This window comes from Panthera leo, chromosome A3 (assembly GCF_018350215.1).
Source record: "Panthera leo isolate Ple1 chromosome A3, P.leo_Ple1_pat1.1, whole genome shotgun sequence".
Taxonomy (NCBI): domain Eukaryota; kingdom Metazoa; phylum Chordata; class Mammalia; order Carnivora; family Felidae; genus Panthera; species Panthera leo.
The window spans coordinates 50,640,155-50,650,933 of record NC_056681.1 but is presented as its reverse complement, the minus strand read 5'-3'; the positions used below and the strand labels follow the sequence as shown (position 1 = coordinate 50,650,933).

The window sequence follows — 10,779 nt, the reverse complement described above, 5'->3', positions numbered from 1 at the left end:
AGAGCTCTGTCCTTTGCCCCACCTGATTCCCACTAAATGGCCTCTTTTCTTGGAATCCCTTGTACCCCCATGTGTTTCTCTAGTACCAAACTCTCCCAAGCTCCAGACCTATGCCCGGCTGCCTATGTGACATGTTAATTTGGATGACTTCAAGCATCTAAAAAAGTTCTCAGACTAAATCTAGTTGTTGTTTTTTTTTTTTATCTCTCATCAATGCTAAATTTTCTTCTTGTATTTTTCTTTTAGCTAAAGGTACTATCTTTTTTTAATGTGATCACTCAATCCAGAAAATTGAGAGTCTTCTCCACTCTCCTCCTCAGTTTATCTTGAAATCCTCTGATTCAGTTCCTTTTACAACTCTTGCTTTGGACTCACACCTTCATCTTTATGACCACTGGCTAGTTCAGGCCCATGTATTTTGCCTGGATCATTGAGATAATTTCCTAACTGCTTGTCCTGCCCCCCTCCCAACTTCTTCCCTTATATTCCATTATCTCTGACAGTCTGCCTTTGCAAAAATGCAAACAGGGTGCTTTGCGTTATTTACCAGCAAAATTCCACCTTCAGGATAAACTTTAAAGTTCTTAGCATGGCATCAAATTATTTCAGTAGGCCCCTGACGACCTCTCTCATTTCCTATCCTACTTTTCTTTGCCTTCCATTCTATGTTCTGCTACAATTGTTTGTTGTCAGATGTAGTGGCTATTTCGTTTATGTGCTGCCACTCATGGTATTTTCTCTGTCTGAACTTCCTTCTCTTTTTAACCTAATATATTTATATTCATCCATCTTTGAGTAGCTTCGTTTTTGAAGTTAATTCTCTACACAATGAAACCACTATTACTTTGATGTTAGTATTATACTTGGTGCATATTAATATTAAGTATGTTACTATGTCTCTGGTTTCATGTTTCCAAATGTGAGCACTGGGAGATTAAAAAGCAGGTCTCATTTATATTTTCATCTGCGCAGTTAGCACACAGACATGACATAAATGTTTCTTGAATGGGTACCGAAATGAATATGCTCACTGTTTTGATCTTAGTGGCTATGATTTCTCCACTTAAAATTTCTTCTTAGCTTTCTGGACTATTGCCATAGCATATTCTCTACAAGATGTTCCATGTCTTCATGACCATTGTTACGTTCCAAGGGAAATTCATGATCTTCTGGGTTGGGTTAACCCTTTTCAGGTATCTGTTTTCTTGTGTTATAAAAAGAATCTATGTAATTGAACTTGTTGCCAGTAGATGTACATTAAAATACAGAGTTCACAAGAGTACATGACATTCTCATTAGACACAAAGAATATTTTTGAGTCATGCTATGGTATTTGAAAAGCAATTAACATATTACACATTATTCCTGTGAGACACAAACTGTTTCTTTCCCATTTTAATTTGCCTGCTTAAAGACAGAAAAAGATAGATGCGTTTACACTCAAGGTATATGCCTTTCCCTTGTGGCCAATGAGCTAATTTCCTTTTCATATTTGCAGAATATTGATACAATTATTCTTTCATCAGACATGAAATTTGAGTGTATAACCAGTTTGTGGAAACCAAATTACTAGGGTAATTTATTAGGTTGATAACAGCAATTAAGTCATAAATGTTTCTGAGAAATATAAATTGGCTTTCTGTTTTAAATGGATAATTTAACATTCCAAACCACAGACCTGTAGTGTAACTAATTTCTGGGATAAGAAGTTTGTTTCTCCTATTATTAAACTAAAAAAAAAAAAATTCAACCTTTGATAATCCAGTAACGAATTACGAAGTTGCTGAATTCTTGGGTTCGTGTTATATCTTCATTCTTTTCCCTTGTTGCTAATTTTTTTTATTTTATTTAAAAATTTTGTTAAAAATATTTATTTTTGAGAGAGAATGAGAGAGAGATAGAGCACGAGCAGGGGAGGCGCAGAGACGGAGACACAGAATCTGGAGCAGGCTCCGGGCTCTGAGTTGTCAGCACAGAGCCCGACGCGGGGCTCAAACTCACAAACTGTGAGATCACGACCTGAGCTGAAGTCGGATGTCTAACCGACTGAGCCACCCAGGCACCCCTAATCTTTTTTATATTTAAGGACATCACATTGGAGGGAATTTTAGATAGAACTGGGACGTGTTGGTAGGACCATGGATTTTTCAATGATTGGAAATGTGAAGACTGTACTTTCAGGGATTGTTTCTAAAGTTTGTCACTAGAGAAATTTCTCTAAGTGTGGAGTCCCTGAAAGCATGAGGAGGAGAAATAGTGTCCCTTCCTGACTGTAAAACCGACTCTGGGTGTGGTTTCCACAGCTGCCCTTGTCATTGATAATTGTTCCCTCCTCCTTTGGGGGACTAAGAGGAAAGTGGCCCGTTGTCTGAGTAGTTTCTCTAAAAAAGAAGGCCACATGTGTGGCTTGTTAATTGTCCATCGGAATGCTGTGTGGGTGAAGTTAAGTGAGCAAGGAGACAGCACTTGGAGTGTAAACAGATTTGTCAGCCATGGCAAGGACTTTGACTTTTCTTGGAGTGAAAGGAAAATCATTGGAGGATTTTCAGAAGAGGAGGTCTATCAGAACTAATCTGATTTCTATGCTACCAATCAACTGGAAAGGCAAAGGCAGAGGCAAGAGGTTACTTAAGAGACTGGTGTAGTAACCTAGAGGGGAAATTAGGCTGTTTGTTAGCAGTGGAGATGGTGACAAGTGGTCAGATGTTTGGGACGTATTTGCAGATAGAACCAGGGCCCGCTTCACGACTTCCGGGATGTAACACTAGTGCTGTCTCACAATGGTTTTTGCTTAGAAAAGTTTGTGCTTATTTGCATACTGTGCTGTTGCAATCCTGAAATTCTTTTCTTCCCAGTTTTACTGAGATATAATTGGCATATATCATTGGGAAATATAAGTTTTACAACATGATGATTTGATACATGTATATGTTTTGAGATGACTACCACAATAAGATTGGCTAACACCTCTGTCACCTCATATAATTATCTATCTTTTGTGCCTAAGTGTTGCATTTATTAATCATCTTTTCTTTTCAATTCTAACAGGCCGTATGATATTTATCCTTTCATAAACAAGCCAGTCATGTTCTTTTTTGTGGCATTTTAGTTGGTCTTGCCCCTGTTGGGAAAGATAAAAAGTGATCTCTTTCTATGAGTTTAATAGAACACAAGAGACATGTGGAATGATTCAAAGAAAAGTGCATAAAGCTGATATACATTTGAGAATATGAAAATCATATTTTTTCATAACTTTTTGAACCAGGGAGCAGAAATTTTGTCTAAGATTATGAGCTGATCAAGGCACAGATTTGGCACTATCATATTCAATGGAGGACTAATGGCTTCTCTCTCCTTGTACAACTGCCATCAATGCTTCTGTATAATTACTGTGAACTTAAGTGTTTTTATGTCAACATTATCTGTTGCAACAGCACAGTATGCAAATAAGCACAAACTTTTCTCAGCAAAAACCATTGTGAGACAGCACTAGTGTTACACCCAGGAAGCCGTGAAGCGGGCCCTGGTTCATAACTCATTATGAACAAAGATGTCAGATGACAATGTTCATGTTAAAAACACTGCCATCACCACAAAGATTTACTGATTGTAATGAAATGAAAGAAAAAAAATGTATATATTGTAGCTTAGATAACTGTTAGTAAATGGGATACAGATAATGTTGACATAAAAACACTTAAGTTCACAGTAATTATACAGAAGCATCGATGGCAGCTGTACAAGGAGAGAGAAGCCATTAGTCCTCCATTGAATATGATAGTGCCAAATCTGTGCCTTGATCAGCTCATAATCTTAGACAAAATTTCTGCTCCCGTGAAATAAAGTAAGATGTCCTTTAAATATCCTACTGTAGATAACAGGCTTTGTGAACTCCATGAGTAGATGTCTGTTCTAAAAAGAACTTTAGACACACATATGAATATCCAGTTGGCAACAAGATCAAATGCAATCAGCCACCACCCAATGCAAATTCATGTCAACTAGCAAACAGATATATATGTACAGATATATAATGTATTAGTGTATGGTAATATAAAATAAAATTTATTATTATATTTTATAATGTAAAGTCAAATTATGAAATACACTATGCTGTAGTCAGATGCATCTTAGCACATATAGATTAATTTTTTTGTGTTTTTTTTTTTAATGGTATGATGTTAGGCTCAAGTGGAAATAGTTAAGAAAGCTCTCCAATGAAAACTCATCATGATATGAAAAGACGCGTGTTTATTAAAAAGCCTCAACCCATGCTTACAAAGTAAAAAAGTAACTTCGAAACATGTGAGAAAAACAATGCCTTCACAAATCATAGGAATATACTTCCTGATTTAGAAATAAACAGGAAAATTAAAGCAATGGACAGTGGATAATCTATGGCTAAAAATATCAACTCTTATGGGAAAATGACTTATATCAGATATAATATACATATCCTAATTTCAGCTTTTGAATAAAAATTTAATACCAAACTGCTTTCAGAGTTAACATTTTTAATAGGATATAATTTGTTTGCAATGAATACATCTAATTTTAAAAAGCAGCCATTTTATGGGCTCTTTACTATTCTGAAGTTTTAAGTTTAAAAATGTTTCATCTCAAATGGTTTTGAGCAGCATGCCATGGTTGGCATTTTAAAAATTGCCATTGCATCGAATAGTCTAGAACTGATACATGAGATTTTCTTATTACATTCGTACACAAAATTTGGTGTCACCTGGATTTATTATCATTTTTAACAATGTTTTTCACATTGCAGTCCTGAAAAAGATTTTCCAGTGAACTAATATTTAAAAACATTTCACAATGTCACTGTTAGGATAAAATATCAAAAAACACAATATTCCCATTTGAAAACAAGCACAGAAGTATATTTTAAGTATATAGACCTTTGCTTAATTTATAGCAGAAAAGTAGAATTATAATAAATTCTGATTTTGCAAAACTGAAAACACTGAATCTTAAAATAATGGAGTTTTACACACCTCTTTACCTTTTCTACATTTTAACATATTCCACGTTAGATGAAAAATTAAGCATTAAAATAAACGCAAGTATGTACATAATTGTAAATATTTTTTCCCCATTCATCTAAAGATTTTGTATATGTTGGCCATACACATCCTGTGTGTCCCATCACATTGGGCTGGTGCTCCTGGCAGCTGTATATTTCTTTCATAGTTATACATTTGTTTCCCTGACTCTGAATCTGTGCGGGAATTTCTCTCACAAATTAAGTTTTAGTCCACAGCAAACATGACAGCATGACTTTGCCCACCAAGCCCCTTTAGGAACAGATCCTGTTGTAAAATAGCTTTTGTTCAAGTATTACCTGAGAAAGCGGGGAATAAAGGATGTAAGAAGGGTCCAGATAATAAAGGCTCAGTGCTGGCTACAGAGGGAAAATTTTCTGGACACCCTGATGGCACGGCCTCTCCTCAGCCCCAGGAGCTAGGATACAGAGTTCTTCTCATGGGGACTCTGTCCCACATCAGCCCCAAACCAGAGTGTTGTCTCTTAAGTCACTGTGCTGAGGGAAGGAAGCTCTTTCTCACTGACCCTGCTATTGACCTCCTGAGCTCTGGGCAGCTCAGAAATGGTGGAATTGTGTGCCTCCTGCTGGCTAATGAGGGCAGCACAGGACCCTTGGGGTTCACCTGCAGGTGGACTTGCTCCCCTCCTGGTCAAAGTGCTAAGTTACTAAAAATCTCAGTGCCCCAGCCTCTGGAAGACACTGGTGTTGCTCTGCTTCATTCATGCCCACTCTCCTGCCTGGGACATGCCCTTGAAGTAATGGCTTGGAGAAGAAAAAAGACATCAGGGTTTTAAGTCATCTCAAAAACATCATCCCTATGCCATGCCACAGTGACAGAATCAAGTCTCAAGTCCCTACAAAAGATCCACCCATTTCAACCATTAAATTCTCCACTAGATGTTTAGACACTTAGAGAGGGCTTCAGCTCTTTCAGGAAAAGATCCTCCTTGATAAACTGCTGTGTGGCCTTGATTAAAATCACAGATAACTAAGGCAGAAATGAAGGATTTTTTTTTTTGCTCATGCTCATATGGAAATTGTAGTGCAGGGACATGTACTTTCAAGCAGTGCAATACAGCTGGTATGCCTCTGAGCTCATCAGGGAGGGAATTGAATTGTGTTTTCTCTCACCTAACAAGTCTTATCAGAAGTTAATGAGATAGGGAAGAACATGATGCTTATGACCACTCTATCCAATTACATTTTTATGTGCAAGAAAGTAGTCTGTAATCATACCAGTTGAGAAATATCTAACAACAAAATTATGGTATATTAACATATCATTATGGTATCTTTATATTTAAATATGATATCCCTTGAATACCCAGACTTCTTTCTTTTTTATTTCCTTTCAAACATTTTATTTAAATTCAAGTCAGTTACCAGATAGTGTAGTATTGGCTTTAGGAGAATTTTGTGATTCATCACTTACATATAACACCCAGTGCTCATCCTAACAAGTGCCCTCCTTAATGTACATCACCCATTTAGGCCACCCCCCCCACCTCCCTCCAGGAGCCCTCAGTATGTTCTCTGTATTTAAGAGTCCTTTATTGTTGGCCTCCTTCTCAGTTTTCATCTTATTTTTCCCTCCTTTCTCCTATGTTCATCTGTTTTGTTTCTTAAATTCCACATATCAGTGAAATCATGGTATTTATTTTTCTCTGACTTATTCACTTAGCATAATACACTCTAGTTCCATCCATGTTGTTGCAAATGGAAATATTTCATTCTTTGTAATCACCAATATTCCATTATATATATGTGTGTGTGTGTGTGTATATATATATACATGTATATACCAAATCTTCTTTATCCATTCATCAATGGACTTTGGACTCTATCCATGGTTTTGATTTGTACTTCCATGATGATGAGTTGATGTTGAACATTTTTTCACGTGTCTGTTAGGCATTTTTATGTCTTTCTTGGAGGAATGTCTGTTCATATCTTCTCCCCGTGTCTTAACAGGATTAGTTGTTTTTTGGGTGTTAAGTTTGATAAGTTCTTTATGGATTTTGAATACCAGTTCTTTATCTGGTACATCATTTTAAAATATCTTCTCCAATTCCATCAGTTGCCTTCTAGTTTTGTTGATTGTTTCCTTCACTCTGCAGAAACTTCTTATATTGATGAAGTCCCAGTAGTCTACATTTGTTTATGTTTCTCTTGCCTTTGGAGATGTGTCTAGTAAGAAGCTGTTCTGGCTGAGGTCAAAGAGGTTGCAGCCTATATTTTACTCTGGGTTTTGATGGTGTCTTGTCTCATATTTATGTCTTTCATCTATTTGAATTTATTTTTGTGTATGGTGTTAAGAAAGTGGTCCAGGTTTCATTCTTCTGCACGTTGCTGTCCAGTTTTCCCAACACCATTTGTTGAAGAGACTGACTTTTTTCCATTGAGTATTCTTTCCTGCTTTGTTGAAGATTAGTTGACTATATAGTTGTGGGTCCATTTTGTGGTTGTGGGTTTTCTATTCTGTCCCTTCGATCTATTTATCTGTTTTTGTGCCAGTACCATACTGTCTTCACAGATATGTAATACAGTTTGAAGTCTGGAATTGTGATGCTTCCCACTTTCCTTGTGTTTTTCAACATTACTTTGGCTATTCATGGTGTTTTCTAGTTCCATACAATTTTAGAATTTTTTATCTGAGCTCTGTGAAAAATGCTGGTATTATTAAATGTGTAGATTGCTTTGGGTAGTATAGACATTTTAACAATGTTTGTTCTTTGAATCAATGAGCAGAAAATGTTTTTCCATTAATTTGTGTCTTCATCAATTTCTTTTGTAAGTATTCTATAGTTTTCAGAGTACAGATCTTTACCTCGCTGGTTAGGTTTATTCCTAGGTATCTCATGATTTTTGGTGCAATTGTAAATGAGATTGATTCCTTGATTTCTCTGTCTGCTGCTTCATTTCTGGTGTGTAGAAATATTACAGGTTTCTGTACATTGATTTTATATCCTGCAACTTTCCTGAATTCATGTATCAATTATAGCAATTTTTTTGGTGGAGTCTTTTCCACATACAGTATCATGTCGTCTGCAGAGAATGAAAGTTTGACTTCTTGTGAATTTGGATTTTTTTTCTCTTTTTGTTTTCTGGGTGCTAAGGCTAGAACTTCATGTGCTATTTTGAACAACAGTGGTGAGAATAGGCATACTGTTGTGTTCCTGACCTTAGGGGACAACTGTTTTTACCCACTAAGGATGATATTAACTCATCCTTCCTACAGGATGCTGGCTTCCTTCCTATATGGCCTTAATGATGGTGAGGCATGTTCCTTCTATCCTTACTTTCTTGAGAGTTTTTATCACAACAAAAGATGCTGTATTTTGTCAGATGCCTATTCTTCGTCTATTCAGAGGATCATATGGTTCTTATCCTTTCTTTTATTAATGACATGTATCCCATTGGTTGGATTGTGGATTTTGAGCCAGCCCCACAGCCCAGGAATAAGTACCACTGAATCATGTTGAATACTTCTTTTAACATACTGTTGAATCTGCTTTGCTAGCTTTTGTTGAAAATTTTTGCATCCATGTTCATCAGAGATATTGGTCTGTAATTCTCCTTTTTAGTGAGATCTTTGCTTTTGGAAACAAGGTTATGCTGGCCTTGTAGAATGAGTTTAGTTTTCCTTCCGTTTTAATTTTTTAGAACAGTTTCAAAAGAAGTATTAATTCTTCTTTAAATGTTTTGTAAATCAGGAGACTATAGATGCTGGTGAGGATGTGGAGAAACGGGAACCCTCTTGCACTGCTGGTGGGAATGCAAACTGGTACAGCCACTCTGGAAAACGTTGTGGAGATTCCTCAAAAAACTAAAAATAGAACTACCCTATGACCCAGCAATAGCACTGCTAGGAATTTACCCAAGGGATACAGGAGTACTGATGCAGAGGGGCATTTGTATCCCACTGTTTATAGCAGCACTTTCAACAATAGCCAAACTATGGAAAGAGCCTACATGTCCATCAACTGATGAATGGATAAAGAAGATGTGGATTATATACACAATGGAATACTACTTGGCAATGAGAAAGAATGAAACTTGGCCATTTGCAGCAATGTGGATGGAACTGGAGGGTATTATGCTAAGTGAAATAAGCCAGGCAGAGCAAGATAGATACCATCTATCTTTGGGATGAGCACTGATGGAAACCAGTTTCACAATAACTTATATTTAAAAAATTAAAAATAATAAAAAATAAATAAATGCCAAAAATTTTTTTTTATAGAATTGTGCTCAGATTCCATCCAGCCCTGGAATTTTGTTTGTTGGGAAATTTGAGACTACTGATTCAATTTCTTTACTGGTTATGTATCTGTTCATATTTTCTATTTCTTCCTGTTTCAGTTTTGGTAGTTTACAAGTTTCTTGAAATTCATCCATTTCTTGCAGATTATCCACTTTTTTGGCATATACTTGCTCATAATGTTCTCTTGTAATTGTTTGTATTTCTGCAGTGTTGGTTGTGATCTCTCTTTTTTCCATTCATGATTTATTTGGTTCCTTTACCCTCTCTTTTTTTTGATAGCTTTGGCTCGGTGTTTATCAATTTTAATTCTTTCAAAGAACCAGCTCGTAGTTTCATTAATCTTTTCTACTTTTTTAAATTTTATATCATTTATTTCTACTCTAATCTTTATTATTTCCCTTCTTCTGCGGGCATTGACCTTTATTTGCTCTTCTTTTTCCAACTCTTTGATGTGTGAGATTTGGTTGTGTACATGAGACTTTCCTTCTTTCTTGAGGAATGCCTGGATTGTTATATACTTCCCTCTTATTACCGCCTGGCCACATAGTAAAGGTTTTGGACTGTCATGTTTTCATTTTCATTGGCTTCCATGTATTTTTTAAATTGATTCTTTTATTTATTACTCTTTAATTTCCTGGTAAACCAATGTATTCTTTAGTCAGATGTTCTTTAATCTCCATGTATTGGTGGTCTTTCCCATTTTTTTTTCCTTTGGTTGACTTCAGGTTTCATAGCATTGTGGTCTGAATATAAGAGGGCTGATTTGGACCTAGTATAATCTACTCTGGAGAATGTTCCATGTGCATTCAAAAAGAGTTTGTGTTTTGCTGCTTTAGTGTGAAATGCTCTGAATATATCTGTTAAGTCCGTGTGGTCTAGTGTGTCATTTAAAGCCATTGTTTCTTTGTTGATCTTCTGCTAAGATGATCTATCTTTTGACGTAAGTGGGGTGTTAAAGTCCTTTACTATTATTGTATTATTATCAATATGTTTCTTTAAGTTTGTTATTAATTGGTTTATATAATTGGCTGTACCTAGCTGGGGGCATAAATATTAACAATTGTTGGATCTTCCTCTTTGATAGACTTCTTTATTATGACATAAGACTTTCTACACTTGATCTTAGCCAAAAGGCCGAGAAGCGATTAGGACTTTCTTCATCACTTATTACAATCTTTCATTTAAAATCTAGTTTGTCTGATATATGTATTGCTACTCCAGCTTTCCTCTGATGTCCATTAGCATGACAAATGGCCCTCCACCCCTTCACCTTCTATCTCAATGTGTCTTTGGGTCTAAAACGAGTCTTTTTTAGGCACCATTTCAATGGTTCTTGATTTTTTTAATCCATTCTGATATGCTATGTCTTTTGACTGGAGCATTTAGCCCATTTACATTCAAATAATTATTGATAGATATGAATTCAGTGCCATTGTATTACCTGTAATGTTGCTGTTCC

The 10,779-nt window shown here is 36.0% G+C and overlaps 1 non-coding gene across 1 annotated transcript; it reads left to right on the top strand.

Moving 5' to 3' along the window:
• Positions 1-2,165: 2,165 nt before the first annotated feature.
• On the top strand, positions 2,166-2,377 carry LOC122216785. The gene has a single exon (XR_006201115.1). It is a non-coding gene; the product is annotated as a small nucleolar RNA U3 (small nucleolar RNA).
• Positions 2,378-10,779: the final 8,402 nt, after the last annotated feature.